The sequence below is a fragment of the Oncorhynchus kisutch genome, linkage group LG23 (genome assembly GCF_002021735.2).
Source record: "Oncorhynchus kisutch isolate 150728-3 linkage group LG23, Okis_V2, whole genome shotgun sequence".
NCBI lineage: Eukaryota > Metazoa > Chordata > Actinopteri > Salmoniformes > Salmonidae > Oncorhynchus > Oncorhynchus kisutch.
The window spans coordinates 1990011-2007146 of record NC_034196.2 but is presented as its reverse complement, the minus strand read 5'-3'; the positions used below and the strand labels follow the sequence as shown (position 1 = coordinate 2007146).

The 17136-nt window shown below is 41.7% G+C and overlaps 1 protein-coding gene across 2 annotated transcripts in view; it reads right to left on the bottom strand.

Moving 5' to 3' along the window:
- LOC109868722 (adenomatous polyposis coli protein) overlaps positions 1-16983 on the bottom strand; it is a 73124-nt gene extending 56141 nt beyond the window's left edge. For both annotated transcript variants that reach the window (XM_031802355.1, XM_020458447.2), the window contains exon 1: positions 16732-16983. The gene's annotated coding sequence lies outside the window, so the exon portion shown is untranslated. The remainder of the gene's footprint in view (positions 1-16731) is intronic.
- Between the last annotated feature and the right edge of the window lie 153 nt (positions 16984-17136).

Sequence of the window (17136 nt, the reverse complement as noted above, 5' to 3'; positions counted from 1 at the left end):
TCTATAGCAAGTAATGCAGGCTGATATAGCCTACTCTACTACTCTATAGCAAGTAATGCAGGCTGATATAGCCTACTCTACAGCAAGTAATGCAGGCTGATATAGCCTACTCTACAGCAAGTAATGCAGGCTGATATAGCCTACTCTACAGCAAGTAATGCAGGCTGATATAGCCTACTCTACAGCAAGTAATGCAGGCTGATATAGCCTACTCTACAGCAAGTAATGCAGGCTGATATAGCCTACTCTACAGCAAGTAATGCAGGCTGATATAGCCTACTCTACAGCAAGTAATGCAGGCTGATATAGCCTACTCTACAGCAAGTAATGCAGGCTGATATAGCCTACTCTACAGCAAGTAATGCAGGCTGATATAGCCTACTCTACAGCAAGTAATGCAGGCTGATATAGCCTACTCTACAGCAAGTAATGCAGGCTGATATAGCCTACTCTACAGCAAGTAATGCAGGCTGATATAGCCTACTCTACAGCAAGTAATGCAGGCTGATATAGCCTACTCTACAGCAAGTAATGCAGGCTGATATAGCCTACTCTACAGCAAGTAATGCAGGCTGATATAGCCTACTCTACAGCAAGTAATGCAGGCTGATATAGCCTACTCTACAGCAAGTAATGCAGGCTGATATAGCCTACTCTACAGCAAGTAATGCAGGCTGATATAGCCTACTCTACAGCAAGTAATGCAGGCTGATATAGCCTACTCTACAGCAAGTAATGCAGGCTGATATAGCCTACTCTACAGCAAGTAATGCAGGCTGATATAGCCTACTCTACAGCAAGTAATGCAGGCTGATATAGCCTACTCTACAGCAAGTAATGCAGGCTGATATAGCCTACTCTACAGCAAGTAATGCAGGCTGATATAGCCTACTCTACAGCAAGTAATGCAGGCTGATATAGCCTACTCTACAGCAAGTAATGCAGGCTGATATAGCCTACTCTACTACTCTATAGCAAGTAATGCAGGCTGATATAGCCTACTCTACTACTCTATAGCAAGTAATGCAGGCTGATATAGCCTACTCTACTACTCTATAGCAAGTAATGCAGGCTGATATAGCCTACTCTACTACTCTACAGCAAGTAATGCAGGCTGATATAGCCTACTCTACAGCAAGTAATGCAGGCTGATATAGCCTACTCTACAGCAAGTAATGCAGGCTGATATAGCCTACTCTACAGCAAGTAATGCAGGCTGATATAGCCTACTCTACAGCAAGTAATGCAGGCTGATATAGCCTACTCTACTACTCTATAGCAAGTAATGCAGGCTGATATAGCCTACTCTATAGCAAGTAATGCAGGCTGATATAGCCTACTCTACTACTCTATAGCAAGTAATGCAGGCTGATATAGCCTACTCTACTACTCTATAGCAAGTAATGCAGGCTGATATAGCCTACTCTACAGCAAGTAATGCAGGCTGATATAGCCTACTCTACAGCAAGTAATGCAGGCTGATATAGCCTACTCTACTACTCTATAGCAAGTAATGCAGGCTGATATAGCCTACTCTACTACTCTATAGCAAGTAATGCAGGCTGATATAGCCTACTCTACTACTCTACAGCAAGTAATGCAGGCTGATATAGCCTACTCTACAGCAAGTAATGCAGGCTGATATAGCCTACTCTACAGCAAGTAATGCAGGCTGATATAGCCTACTCTACAGCAAGTAATGCAGGCTGATATAGCCTACTCTATAGCAAGTAATGCAGGCTGATATAGCCTACTCTACTACTCTATAGCAAGTAATGCAGGCTGATATAGCCTACTCTACTACTCTATAGCAAGTAATGCAGGCTGATATAGCCTACTCTACTACTCTATAGCAAGTAATGCAGGCTGATATAGCCTACTCTACTACTCTACAGCAAGTAATGCAGGCTGATATAGCCTACTCTACAGCAAGTAATGCAGGCTGATATAGCCTACTCTACAGCAAGTAATGCAGGCTGATATAGCCTACTCTACAGCAAGTAATGCAGGCTGATATAGCCTACTCTACAGCAAGTAATGCAGGCTGATATAGCCTACTCTACAGCAAGTAATGCAGGCTGATATAGCCTACTCTACAGCAAGTAATGCAGGCTGATATAGCCTACTCTACTACTCTACAGCAAGTAATGCAGGCTGATATAGCCTACTCTACTACTCTATAGCAAGTAATGCAGGCTGATATAGCCTACTCTACTACTCTATAGCAAGTAATGCAGGCTGATATAGCCTACTCTACTACTCTACAGCAAGTAATGCAGGCTGATATAGCCTACTCTACTACTCTACAGCAAGTAATGCAGGCTGATATAGCCTACTCTACAGCAAGTAATGCAGGCTGATATAGCCTACTCTACAGCAAGTAATGCAGGCTGATATAGCCTACTCTACAGCAAGTAATGCAGGCTGATATAGCCTACTCTACAGCAAGTAATGCAGGCTGATATAGCCTACTCTACAGCAAGTAATGCAGGCTGATATAGCCTACTCTACTACTCTATAGCAAGTAATGCAGGCTGATATAGTCTACTCTACTACTCTATAGCAAGTAATGCAGGCTGATATAGCCTACTCTACTACTCTATAGCAAGTAATGCAGGCTGATATAGCCTACTCTACAGCAAGTAATGCAGGCTGATATAGCCTACGCTACTACTCTATAGCAAGTAATGCAGGCTGATATAGCCTACTCTACTACTCTATAGCAAGTAATGCAGGCTGATATAGTCTACTCTACTACTCTATAGCAAGTAATGCAGGCTGATATAGCCTACTCTACAGCAAGTAATGCAGGCTGATATAGCCTACTCTACAGCAAGTAATGCAGGCTGATATAGCCTACTCTACAGCAAGTAATGCAGGCTGATATAGCCTACTCTACTACTCTATAGCAAGTAATGCAGGCTGATATAGCCTACTCTACTACTCTATAGCAAGTAATGCAGGCTGATATAGTCTACTCTACTACTCTATAGCAAGTAATGCAGGCTGATAGCCTACTCTACTACTCTATAGCAAGTAATGCAGGCTGATATAGCCTACTCTACAGCAAGTAATGCAGGCTGATATAGCCTACTCTATAGCAAGTAATGCAGGCTGATATAGCCTACTCTACAGCAAGTAATGCAGGCTGATATAGCCTACTCTACAGCAAGTAATGCAGGCTGATATAGCCTACTCTACAGCAAGTAATGCAGGCTGATATAGCCTACTCTATAGCAAGTAATGCAGGCTGATATAGCCTACTCTACTACTCTATAGCAAGTAATGCAGGCTGATATAGCCTACTCTACTACTCTATAGCAAGTAATGCAGGCTGATATAGCCTACTCTACTACTCTATAGCAAGTAATGCAGGCTGATATAGTCTACTCTACTACTCTATAGCAAGTAATGCAGGCTGATATAGCCTACTCTACTACTCTATAGCAAGTAATGCAGGCTGATATAGCCTACTCTACAGCAAGTAATGCAGGCTGATATAGCCTACGCTACTACTCTATAGCAAGTAATGCAGGCTGATATAGCCTACTCTACTACTCTATAGCAAGTAATGCAGGCTGATATAGTCTACTCTACTACTCTATAGCAAGTAATGCAGGCTGATATAGCCTACTCTACAGCAAGTAATGCAGGCTGATATAGCCTACTCTACAGCAAGTAATGCAGGCTGATATAGCCTACTCTACTACTCTATAGCAAGTAATGCAGGCTGATATAGCCTACTCTACTACTCTATAGCAAGTAATGCAGGCTGATATAGCCTACTCTACTACTCTACAGCAAGTAATGCAGGCTGATATAGCCTACTCTACAGCAAGTAATGCAGGCTGATATAGCCTACTCTACAGCAAGTAATGCAGGCTGATATAGCCTACTCTACAGCAAGTAATGCAGGCTGATATAGCCTACTCTATAGCAAGTAATGCAGGCTGATATAGCCTACTCTACTACTCTATAGCAAGTAATGCAGGCTGATATAGCCTACTCTACTACTCTATAGCAAGTAATGCAGGCTGATATAGCCTACTCTACTACTCTATAGCAAGTAATGCAGGCTGATATAGCCTACTCTACTACTCTACAGCAAGTAATGCAGGCTGATATAGCCTACTCTACAGCAAGTAATGCAGGCTGATATAGCCTACTCTACAGCAAGTAATGCAGGCTGATATAGCCTACTCTACAGCAAGTAATGCAGGCTGATATAGCCTACTCTACAGCAAGTAATGCAGGCTGATATAGCCTACTCTACAGCAAGTAATGCAGGCTGATATAGCCTACTCTACAGCAAGTAATGCAGGCTGATATAGCCTACTCTACTACTCTATAGCAAGTAATGCAGGCTGATATAGCCTACTCTACTACTCTACAGCAAGTAATGCAGGCTGATATAGCCTACTCTACTACTCTACAGCAAGTAATGCAGGCTGATATAGCCTACTCTACTACTCTACAGCAAGTAATGCAGGCTGATATAGCCTACTCTACTACTCTACAGCAAGTAATGCAGGCTGATATAGCCTACTCTACAGCAAGTAATGCAGGCTGATATAGCCTACTCTACAGCAAGTAATGCAGGCTGATATAGCCTACTCTACAGCAAGTAATGCAGGCTGATATAGCCTACTCTACAGCAAGTAATGCAGGCTGATATAGCCTACTCTACTACTCTATAGCAAGTAATGCAGGCTGATATAGTCTACTCTACTACTCTATAGCAAGTAATGCAGGCTGATATAGCCTACTCTACTACTCTATAGCAAGTAATGCAGGCTGATATAGCCTACTCTACAGCAAGTAATGCAGGCTGATATAGCCTACGCTACTACTCTATAGCAAGTAATGCAGGCTGATATAGCCTACTCTACTACTCTATAGCAAGTAATGCAGGCTGATATAGTCTACTCTACTACTCTATAGCAAGTAATGCAGGCTGATATAGCCTACTCTACAGCAAGTAATGCAGGCTGATATAGCCTACTCTACAGCAAGTAATGCAGGCTGATATAGCCTACTCTACAGCAAGTAATGCAGGCTGATATAGCCTACTCTACTACTCTATAGCAAGTAATGCAGGCTGATATAGCCTACTCTACTACTCTATAGCAAGTAATGCAGGCTGATATAGTCTACTCTACTACTCTATAGCAAGTAATGCAGGCTGATAGCCTACTCTACTACTCTATAGCAAGTAATGCAGGCTGATATAGCCTACTCTACAGCAAGTAATGCAGGCTGATATAGCCTACTCTACAGCAAGTAATGCAGGCTGATATAGCCTACTCTATAGCAAGTAATGCAGGCTGATATAGCCTACTCTACAGCAAGTAATGCAGGCTGATATAGCCTACTCTACAGCAAGTAATGCAGGCTGATATAGCCTACTCTATAGCAAGTAATGCAGGCTGATATAGCCTACTCTACTACTCTATAGCAAGTAATGCAGGCTGATATAGCCTACTCTACTACTCTATAGCAAGTAATGCAGGCTGATATAGCCTACTCTACTACTCTATAGCAAGTAATGCAGGCTGATATAGTCTACTCTACTACTCTATAGCAAGTAATGCAGGCTGATATAGCCTACTCTACTACTCTATAGCAAGTAATGCAGGCTGATATAGCCTACTCTACAGCAAGTAATGCAGGCTGATATAGCCTACGCTACTACTCTATAGCAAGTAATGCAGGCTGATATAGCCTACTCTACTACTCTATAGCAAGTAATGCAGGCTGATATAGTCTACTCTACTACTCTATAGCAAGTAATGCAGGCTGATATAGCCTACTCTACTACTCTATAGCAAGTAATGCAGGCTGATATAGCCTACTCTACTACTCTATAGCAAGTAATGCAGGCTGATATAGCCTACTCTACTACTCTACAGCAAGTAATGCAGGCTGATATAGCCTACTCTACTACTCTACAGCAAGTAATGCAGGCTGATATAGCCTACTCTACAGCAAGTAATGCAGGCTGATATAGCCTACTCTACAGCAAGTAATGCAGGCTGATATAGCCTACTCTACAGCAAGTAATGCAGGCTGATATAGCCTACTCTACAGCAAGTAATGCAGGCTGATATAGCCTACTCTACAGCAAGTAATGCAGGCTGATATAGCCTACTCTACAGCAAGTAATGCAGGCTGATATAGCCTACTCTACAGCAAGTAATGCAGGCTGATATAGCCTACTCTATAGCAAGTAATGCAGGCTGATATAGCCTACTCTACAGAAAGTAATGCAGGCTGATATAGCCTACTCTACAGCAAGTAATGCAGGCTGATATAGCCTACTCTACTACTCTATAGCAAGTAATGCAGGCTGATATAGCCTACTCTACTACTCTATAGCAAGTAATGCAGGCTGATATAGCCTACTCTACAGCAAGTAATGCAGGCCGATATAGCCTACTCTACAGCAAGTAATGCAGGCCGATATAGCCTACTCTACAGCAAGTAATGCAGGCTGATATAGCCTACTCTACTACTCTATAGCAAGTAATGCAGGCTGATATAGCCTACTCTACTACTCTATAGCAAGTAATGCAGGCTGATATAGCCTACTCTACTACTCCATAGCAAGTAATGCAGGCTGATATAGCCTACTCTACTACTCTATAGCAAGTACTGCAGGCTGATATAGCCTACTCTACTACTCCATAGCAAGTACTGCAGGCTGATATAGCCTACTCTACTACTCTACAGCAAGTAATGCAGGCTGATATAGCCTACTCTATAGCAAGTAATGCAGGCTGATATAGCCTACTCTAAGCCACTACGCGCTGCACTGAAGTATTTTTTTGCAAACAGTGATTGAGTTATATTATTAGTGTAAATTCCAACTATCCAATCATAACATTCTGATTGGTAAGCCATCGTAAGTAAGTCTGCAAATGCAAGGATACATGGAATGCTTTATTATAACGGTGCATTTTATGGTGAAAATGACCTTCCCCAAACTTTAAACCCAAGCGCCACCTTCGTTAGATTAACTGCCCATATTTACTTACCTCAATCAAGGGCATGCAACTATACACAGTTGAAGTCCGAAGGTTATATACACTTAGGTTGTCGTCATTAAAACTCGTTTTTCAAACAATCCACACATTTCTTGTTAACAAACTATAGTTTTGGCAAGTCAGTTAGGACATCTATTTTGTGCATGACAAGTCATTTTTCCAACAATTGTTTACAGACAGATTTTCACTATCACAATTCCAGTTTGTCAAAAGTTTACATACATTAAGTTGACTGTGCCTTTAAACAGCTTGGTAAATTTCAGAAAATGATGTCATGGCTTTAGAAGCTTCTGATAAATGATGTCAATTAGCCTGAGTCCATTGGAGGTGTACGTGTGGATGTATTTCAAGGCCTACCTTCAAACGCAGTGCCTCTGCTTGACATCATGGGAAAATCAAAAGAAATCAGCCAAGACCTCAGAAAAATAATCGTATACCTCCACAAGTCTGGTTCATCCTTGGGGGCAATTTCCAAACACCTGAAGGTACCACGTTCATCTGTTCAAACAATAGTACGCAAGTATAAACACCATGGGACCACGCAGCCGTCATTCCTGCTCAGAAAGGAGACGCGTTCTTTCTCCTAGAGATGAAGGTACATTGGTGTGAAAAGTACAAATCAATCCCAGAACAACAGCAAAGGACCTTGTCAAGATGCTGGAGGAAACCGGTACAAAAGTATCTATATCCACAGTAAAACAAGTCCTATATAGACATAACCTGAAAGGCCGCTCAGCAAGGAAGAAGCCACTGCTCCAACACTGCCATAAAAAAGCCAGACTACGGTTTGTAACTGCACATAACAAAGATCATAATTTGGGGAGAAATGTCCTCTAGTATGATGGGGGGGAAAAAATAGAACCGTTTGGCCATAATGACCATAGTTATGTTTGGGAGGAAAAAGTAGAGGCTTACAAGCCGAAGAATACCATCCCAATTGTGAAGCACGGGGGTGGCATCATCATGTTGTGGGGGTGCTTTGCTGCAGGAGGGACTGGTGCACTTCACAAAATAGATGGCATCATGTGGGGGAACATTCTGTGGATATATTGAAGCAACATCTCAAGGTCGAAAATGGGTCTTCTAAATGGACAATGACCCAAAGCATTCTTACAAAGTTGTGGCAAAATGGCTTAAGGACAACAAAGTCAAGGTTTTGCAGTGGCCATCACAAAGCCCTGACCTCAATCCTATAGAAAATGTGTGGGCAGAACTGAAAATCGTGTGCAAGCAAGGAGGCCTACAAACCTGACTCAGTTACACCAGCTCTGTCAGGAGGAATGGGCCAAAATTCACTCAACTTATTGTGGGAAGCTTGTGTAAGGATACGCAAAACATTAGACCGAAGTTAAACAAACTAAAGGCAATGCTACCAAATACTAATTGAGTGTATGTAAACTTATGACCCACTGGGAATGTGATGAAAGAAATAAAAGCTGAAATAAATCATTCTCTCTACTATTATTCTGACATTTCACATTCTTAAAATAAAGTGTGATCCGAACTATGCGTGGCCAATTCTAATGTTTATCATCAAAAGAACGTAGGCAGCTACACTTCCTAATCAAATGTTTTGCTTGAACTTAATCTTGTATTTTACCAGAGAAAATTAGCTACACAATTAGCTACACGGTCAGCTGAATTCTCATCTGAGTGGAGAAGTGCAACTGAAGCCCAAAATGAGTCTTGATGTGGAGTAGAAATTACAATAAGGAGCATTTTAGATCTGCATTTACAAAACACATTAAGATTTTTTAATGCCTTTCAATACAAATGTTTACGTGGAAAAAACAACCTCTGGCATTTGGTCCCATAATGCAATTAGAGGGAAAATGTATAAAGAGGGGAGATCTAAATATGCAACAAGCATTGGTTGCTAATATGACTAGAATTGTGCCTTTGGCTACCAGACAATGAAGGAAAGTTGATTTGAAAACCAACAATACATGAGAGAAAAAGGCTTCTGGTTTCAATGGCATGTGGAAGTCTTTATAAAATAATTGCCTGCAGGTTTGGTTAGATTTTGGCTTGGTTACTTTGAAGCAAGTTAAGACATGCTTCAATATGCAATAAAATGTGCAGGTTTCAAACAACTAAGCATGTTTTTAAAATGCATACTGCCTCCGGCTCATTACAAAGTGGTGTATGACGCCTAGTTGCCTATGCACTTGAATGGAGAATGGGAAGCGCGCTACTGGTAGGGATGTCAACTGTTCAGTCTGCTGCATAGATCCTATGGACGCTTTAGTCTAGAGCACCTGGTTAAATTGTGCTTAGGAACATCTTTTACATCTCTAAATGGTTCAAATAATGAAAAAATTGTGAGTTTGCATCATTTACTATCATCTTAAATTAAGATGCATTATTTTTGCCATATCTAATTAACACGTTGTTACACAAATTGGGGTAGCAGGTAGCCTAGTGGTTGGAGCGTTGGGCCAGTAACCAAAGGTTGCTGGATCGAATCCTCGAGCTGATAAGGTAAAAATCTGCCGTTCTGCCCCTGAACAAGGCAGTTAACCCACTGTTCCCTTGTAAGCAATCATTGTAAATAAGAATTTGTTCTTAACTGACTTGCCTAGTTAAATAAAAACAAAAAAAATGCACAAGTTGATGTTTTCCAACCACATCGAATTTCAGTGTATAGCCAACACGACGCCAAGATCAATATCTTGGTTTTGTTCTGTTGATCTTATCATGGGGGGGGGGGGGGGTCACAGGACTTAGAATGCAGCGATCATTTTCTTTCTCAAATGGCACAGATAATTCGAGGCGGTCTATTTCAGATGCCTCCCAAAATCAACATCCCCCATTCAAAAGGCCTTGAAAAAGTTCACCGACCATGTACTGGTTATTCCGAGTTTCTGTGTGGCCTTTGAATAGTTTAAACTAACCTACACCAAACACTCACCCCTTTTCAATTTATTTCAGTGTGAAGTCTATGGAAGTGATTAAGAAAAAATGTTGCGTTCCACTTACTGCGTTGGCAACCCAAGGGTTCGATACTGTGACCAAAACAGTCACATTTGCGACCATTTGACTCGCATTTGGCAGTGGGATTTTGTAATAATGCTATTTTTAATCTAGGCATTATAATCTATAAAAAGATGGATTAGCAAAACTGTTCTTTATGTTGATTACCACACGCGCACAAAGCCTATAGATCAGGGGTACTCATGTACTTTTCTGAAGGTACAGTCACAAAAATGTCCTAGGTGGCAAAGGTCTGGATGGATTCATTTATTGGCTTAGTAACAAACCCCCACCTCACAACTCATGCAACCCCAAACGGTTCACACACTTCTTGTTGGCAGAGAAAATTGCAGATTTAAAGTTAATTTCCTGCAATTCCACAAATGTTTGGATTTGAGGATTAATATGATACCGGGGGTTGAAGCCCGACCAAGTTCCCCCCCGCATAAAAAGTTTAGTATTTCATTTTTTGTTGTCAGGACCCGCGGTTCCTATTGACCCCATTCAGGGTCCGGATCTGGTCCGCGGTCTGCCAGTTGAGTAGGGGGGGGGGCAACAGATAATCTGTCAGGCAGAGAAATCGTGCAGCTCTCAAACAGCTGGATGTTGTGTGGAGCAGCTTACCGGAGACCAAATCACCGGTAGGAGTAGGAAAGATGTTCCAAATTATGACGTCTACCAGTAAATGCTAAGGCAAGAATAGGTATGCAAACCAGGTATCTAAAAAGTTCCAAGTCTTGGTTGAATATTTGGAACGCGCAATTCAGTTATGGTTCTAGAAAAGTCATTGAAGTCATGGTAGCCGATTTATAAATTCAGTTATGGTTCTAGAAAAGTCATTGAAGTCATGGTAGCCGATTTATAAATTCAGTTATGGTTCTAGAAAAGTCATTGAAGTCATGGTAGCCGATTTATAAATTCAGTTATGGTTCTAGAAAAGTCATTGAAGTCATGGTAGCCGATTTATAAACTCAGTTATGGTTCTAGAAAAGTCATTGAAGTCATGGTAGCCGATTTATAAATTCTACTGCTCTAATATAAATATTCTGCCATTTCATTTCTGATCTGCTTGAGAGATGTGGGTTGATCTGCTTGAGAGATGTGGGTTGATCTGCTTGAGAGATGTGGGTTGATCTGCTTGAGAGATGTGGGTGCTTTAGTTTGTTTCTCGCAGTTGAAATTTTGTTGCGGTAAGACCCATGTGAGGTTATATTATGAGCAAAACAATATTGAAATGTTGCCTTCAACTTGGTTTTCAATACAAAGTGTTGCATAACAAAGGACGCCTTCTTTAATGTTACAATAGCATTTTAAAATGACGAGACTGACTTGCTACCACAGACAGGACTTCATGAGTGTGTTTGTGTATGGAGCATGCTGTCTATTTAGTCAGGCAACGCACACATTGACATTTTCGAATGTAAAAATGTGAATGCCATTGGGTAGGCCTATTAAAAAGAGCATTATTCTTAGTGTTGATGCAGATTTTTTTTGCATACATTTTGGGGGAGTTCTCTTCTCGTTAGGCTATTACAACAATACAATATAAAACATTGGTCCTTAAATTACAATTGAGTGCTTGAAAAACTATTTGAAAGTCCTTGAATTTGACTCAACAATGTCTGTATTAACCCTGTATAGGCTACTTGTTCATCCTGCAAATGAAAGAAAAACTCCTGTTATTGAAGTTATGCACGCATCATTTGCTTTCCTGTCAGGCCAGTATTGTTGTTTTTCTCCCCTCCATTCGGGCCAGTAGCTTTCAGTTGGCCCGGTGTGTCACTGGTGAATTTACCTAAACGTCAAGCCCTGTGGGCTTGTATGTCTACCATTTTGTGTAGCCATTAGCGATGTTAATGATAGTTATGCTGTCTTCAAGTAGACGGAAAGGAAATTAAAAAGGTAACGACCAAGTAGCTTATGCCTACCTTGCAGAATAATGATTATTTGCATCAATCCAGTGGCCATTTGTTTAGAAAAATCCATCACGTGCACTACAGAAACACTGCTAACCAAACAACAGTGCTAGGTGGCTGCACTACAGAAACACTGCTAACCAAACAGCAGTGCTAGGTGGCTGTACTACAGAAACACTGCTAACCAAACAACAGTGCTAGGTGGCTGTACTACAGAAACACTGCTAACCAAACAGCAGTGCTAGGTGGCTGCACTACAGAAACACTGCTAACCAAACAGCAGTGCTAGGTGGCTGCACTACAGAAACACTGCTAACCAAACAGCAGTGCTAGGTGGCTGCACTACAGAAACACTGCTAACCAAACAGCAGTGCTAGGTGGCTGCACTACAGAAACACTGCTAACCAAACAACAGTGCTAGGTGGCTGTACTACAGAAACACTGCTAACCAAACAGCAGTGCTAGGTGGCTGTACTACAGAAACACTGCTAACCAAACAACAGTGCTAGGTGGCTGCACTACAGAAACACTGCTAACCAAACAGCAGTGCTAGGTGGCTGTACTACAGAAACACTGCTAACCAAACAGCAGTGCTAGGTGGCTGTACTACAGAAACACTGCTAACCAAACAGCAGTGCTAGGTGGCTGCACTACAGAAACACTGCTAACCAAACAGTGCTAGGTGGCTGCACTACAGAAACACTGCTAACCAAACAGCAGTGCTAGGTGGCTGCACTACAGAAACACTGCTCGCCAAACAGTGCTAGGTGGCTGCACTACAGAAACACTGCTAACCAAACAGCAGTGCTAGGTGGCTGCACTACAGAAACACTGCTAACCAAACAGCAGTGCTAGGTGGCTGCACTACAGAAACACTGCTAACCAAACAGCAGTGCTAGGTGGCTGCACTACAGAAACACTGCTCGCCAAACAGCAGTGCTAGGTGGCTGCACTACAGAAACACTGCTAACCAAACAGCAGTGCTAGGTGGCTGCACTACAGAAACACTGCTAACCAAACAGCAGTGCTAGGTGGCTGCACTACAGAAACACTGCTAACCAAACAGCAGTGCTAGGTGGCTGCACTACAGAAACACTGCTAACCAAACAGCAGTGCTAGGTGGCTGCACTACAGAAACACTGCTAACCAAACAGCAGTGCTAGGTGGCTGCACTACAGAAACACTGCTAACCAAACAGCAGTGCTAGGTGGCTGCACTACAGAAACACTGCTAACCAAACAGCAGTGCTAGGTGGCTGTACTACAGAAACACTGCTAACCAAACAGCAGTGCTAGGTGGCTGCACTACAGAAACACTGCTAACCAAACAGTGCTAGGTGGCTGCACTACAGAAACACTGCTCGCCAAACTGGCTGGCTGGTGTGCATCTGAATTAAACTTCTTTTTTTTTTTTGCTGTTACAGTAAATCTATCCAAATTAGGTTTGGGCAGTACACCAAGGATTTAGAAGTAGCCACAGGATAGTTTTCCCATTACCATTGAAACTACAGTATTTCTGAAATTTTGTAGCTATTTAAGTAAACACCTGCAGTCAACTTGTGCAATGTGTTAGGGAGATGAAATGAAGAATGCAATCTGCTTTAACTGTCACATTATGAAGCTTAAGTAGTTCCCCTGAACAGATGAGCCAGTCGCGTGTTTGTAAATAGCACAACGAGAGAAAGCATGTCCAGCTGTGTATTGACTGGGGTCTCAGTTTATATTGAAAGTCAGTGTTTTTTTGCTTCAATAGAGTGACCAGTGACATGCGACTATAGTTATCCTTCACAGAAAATACATTTGAGTATCACATTTGGCCAAAAATAGCTTCAGTTATATCAGATAACAGAAGCTCAACGCTATTTGGCTAGCAGCCAGAGTAAATTAACTTACAATGAAAAAGGTCTTTTTTGCTAAAGTGATGCATGGCCCCTTCATATTTCTAATGTTTAGGCCTATCATAGAAAGAACGTAGCCAGCTACATTTGCTAATGTTTTGCTTAAAGTTTCTAGCATTTTACTGGTGAAAAATAGGCTGGCTACACTTAGAAAAGTACATTGAAAAGTAGCTACACAACAGTCAGAGCGCTGTCTGCTGATAGAACGCCCATTCGTGAATTCTCATCCGAGTTTAGAAGCGCAACTGAAGCACAAAATTTGGTTGAAGCCAAGCTGAAATTACAACAAGAAGCATTTTATATCTGCATTTACAAAAGCAATTTATGTGTTCTTTCCCACCCCCAGAACTCTATGTTAACCCGGTTTAACACTGCTATCGAAGTAAGTGGCTAACTGAATAAGGTGACAGGGCATCATATTGTGTTCAATTTCTAACATGTTTGTAAAGTCAAAGCCCTTTGGCTGAGTTATTTGTACAGCTGCCACTGACTTGATTTTGTTGTGGGATTTTTTTTTTGGGGGGGGGGGGGGGGGGGGGGGTTCGCCTCTGGCTCATATGATCCTCCCCCATCTTCTCTGAGAAAAGCAGGCAGGCCCGTTGCCCTAGTGACTTCAGACCCGGCGTGTAGACATGCTGCTGGAGAGCCAGTAATGCTCTTCCTTCAGACAAGCATGTCAAAGCTTCATTTGCACAATGCCTCTCGTTCATATCCGCTTTTGAAATGTCCAAACTCAACAAAAATGACGACATTCAGTAGCTCCTACCTACACTGAACAAAAATATAAATTCAACATGCAACAACTTTAAAGATGCAGTTGATAAGGAAATAAGTGAATTTAAATATAGCCCTAATCTATTGATTTCACAACCTACGTAAAAAAATATTAAAACATACGTTGGTGGATATTGTCTGGAACTGGTACACGCTGTCGTAAACGATTCATCCAGAGCATCCCATGAATGGCACGACAATAGGCCTCAGGATTGTCACGGTATCTCTGTGCATTAAAATTGCCATCGATAAAATGCAATTGTGTTCATTATCTGAGGCTTATGCCTGATCATACCATAACTCCACCACGGGGTACTCTGTTCCCAACATTGACATCAGTAAACCGCTTGCCCACACATTACAAGTGGTCTGCGGTTGTGAGGCCGGTTGGACATACTGCCAAATTCTCTAAATTACGTTGGAGGTGGCTCATGGTAGAGAAATTAACATTGCATTTTTTGACAACAACTCTGGTGGACATACCAATTGCACGCTCCCTCAACTTGAGACATCTGTGGCATTGCACATTTTAGAGTTGCGTGTAAAATGATCAAGCTGTTTAATCAGTTTCTTGATCTTGGCAAAGATTCAAAACTAACAGGGTTGCAAACAAATTTCTGCTCAAAATTTGAGCTAAATAAGCTTTTTGTGCATATGGAACATTTTTAGAATATTTTATTTCAACTCATGAAACATGGGACTAACACTTTACATGTTTATATTTTAATTCAGTGTATACATGTATAACTTTATGAGCTGGATTGCCTGTTTCTGCAATTCATTTATTTTCGCCATGGCAATTTGCTCTGACTTATGATAATTTCTGGGGGGCGGGGGCCTTGTGTACTAAACCAGTCGTACAGTAAATCCTGGGGTGCGAGGAGGACGGTATGACAATGTGAAAATCTGAATACCGCCCAACCCTAATCACTGTAAGAACACAATGGCATGCCTATTTAAAAGAATGCTAGTCATTATTAGCCTGGTTTAGTATGAAATGCAGGCACATTATGGGACACAGGCCAGGTTAACATCAATTATTATTTTTAAGTATATACAAAAATTGGTGCGACCAAGTGTGCTGGTGCCACCAACTGAAACGTGTCAAAAGTTAGTGTAGAACCTTGGACACACTTGAATCAAAATGCAACACTTCAATATGTAGCTAGCGGTCTTCTACATATTGTCCTCTAACCAGTGACATACACATTATTGCTAGATTCCGTGTGGTTCTTGAGCGGTGTTCATTTTTAAAACAGGACGTGCAACCGTTTTTGTGACCACTGCATGAAAATGCATCAGATTTTTCTGCAGGTTGCCCTCTAACTAGTGATGTAAAAATCTCTCCAGTTTCCATGTGGTTTTTAAATAGTGGTAATTTCATAACGGTTATCTGTGCGGTTTTCCTTCTGCGGCACAAACATGTACAAATATCAATAGGTAGTGTTTACCCAGCTTTAAATTCAATATTGATGCAATTCACATGTGACAAACACTTGCACAATATGGCCGAGCCGCAGCCTGAATGGCAAACACTCCCAGCTGATCACCTAAACGGGTTTCCCTGCCTACTGGATACAAAGTAGAAAGCCAGACAAGGTTTGTGGAACGTAAAGTAAGCGTCGCAAATTGCAACATAACATTGTAGCAAGTTCTTCGAAAAAAGGCAAACTTTGTAACAGACTCGTGACACTCAATTGGAAACGTTCAAATAATGTACTGCACTGAACGCTGCTCGGTTATTTAAACAATCAATTTAATGCGCTTCAAAGTGTGGGCAGCTTGCCAAAAGAAAAGTGCAGTCCTCTTTGCTGCGTTCCTGACAACTAGCAGTAGCCTGGGCTAAATGTAGGCTACTGTACATCAGAAGCTAGCACGCAAACTAAACTGAGAACTTTTATGCCAGCTCCTTTTCATAGCCATGCTCAAAATAGTTTAAAAGAGTTCGAGTCCTACTCGGTTGAAAAGGCGTACCGGAGGTACTTGTTGCGTTGCCAGATTAATGTGCAGTTTTGTTCCAGTCAAAACAACAGGCTGCCTCCTAGCTAATGAGTAATGTTAGCAGCTTGTTCGCCAACTAATGAACTAAAATAGCGAGCTAACATTTAGCTTAGGTAAATGGTCTTACCTGTATCAACATTCGCTCCTCTCTGCGCCAATACGTTTATAGAGACGCGCTCCAGGGTGAAAAGTCCCCTATCGAAACCGCGAAACTAACTTTAAACGAGGGTCCATTATAAACGTTGCTACACACTCTTCAGACTCTTAAGTAAACTTTTTATTTTGTGTCTTCCTCCGCTTCTTTTTTTCGTCGTACGCTTGCTCCCTTCGTTATGCCATGTTGTCTGTACTGTCAGCATGCGCGCATGCTTGATGATGACGCGCAAAGGGTACCCGCCCTCGGGCCGTGAGAAAGAAAACATCTGAGATTGACTTTGGTTACATATAAAGTGTTTACATTTTTCTTGTCGATCTGATATCTGTGTGGTCAGAAAAAAAGGGAAGCCTAGGCCTACCAGTCTACTTGATTTAA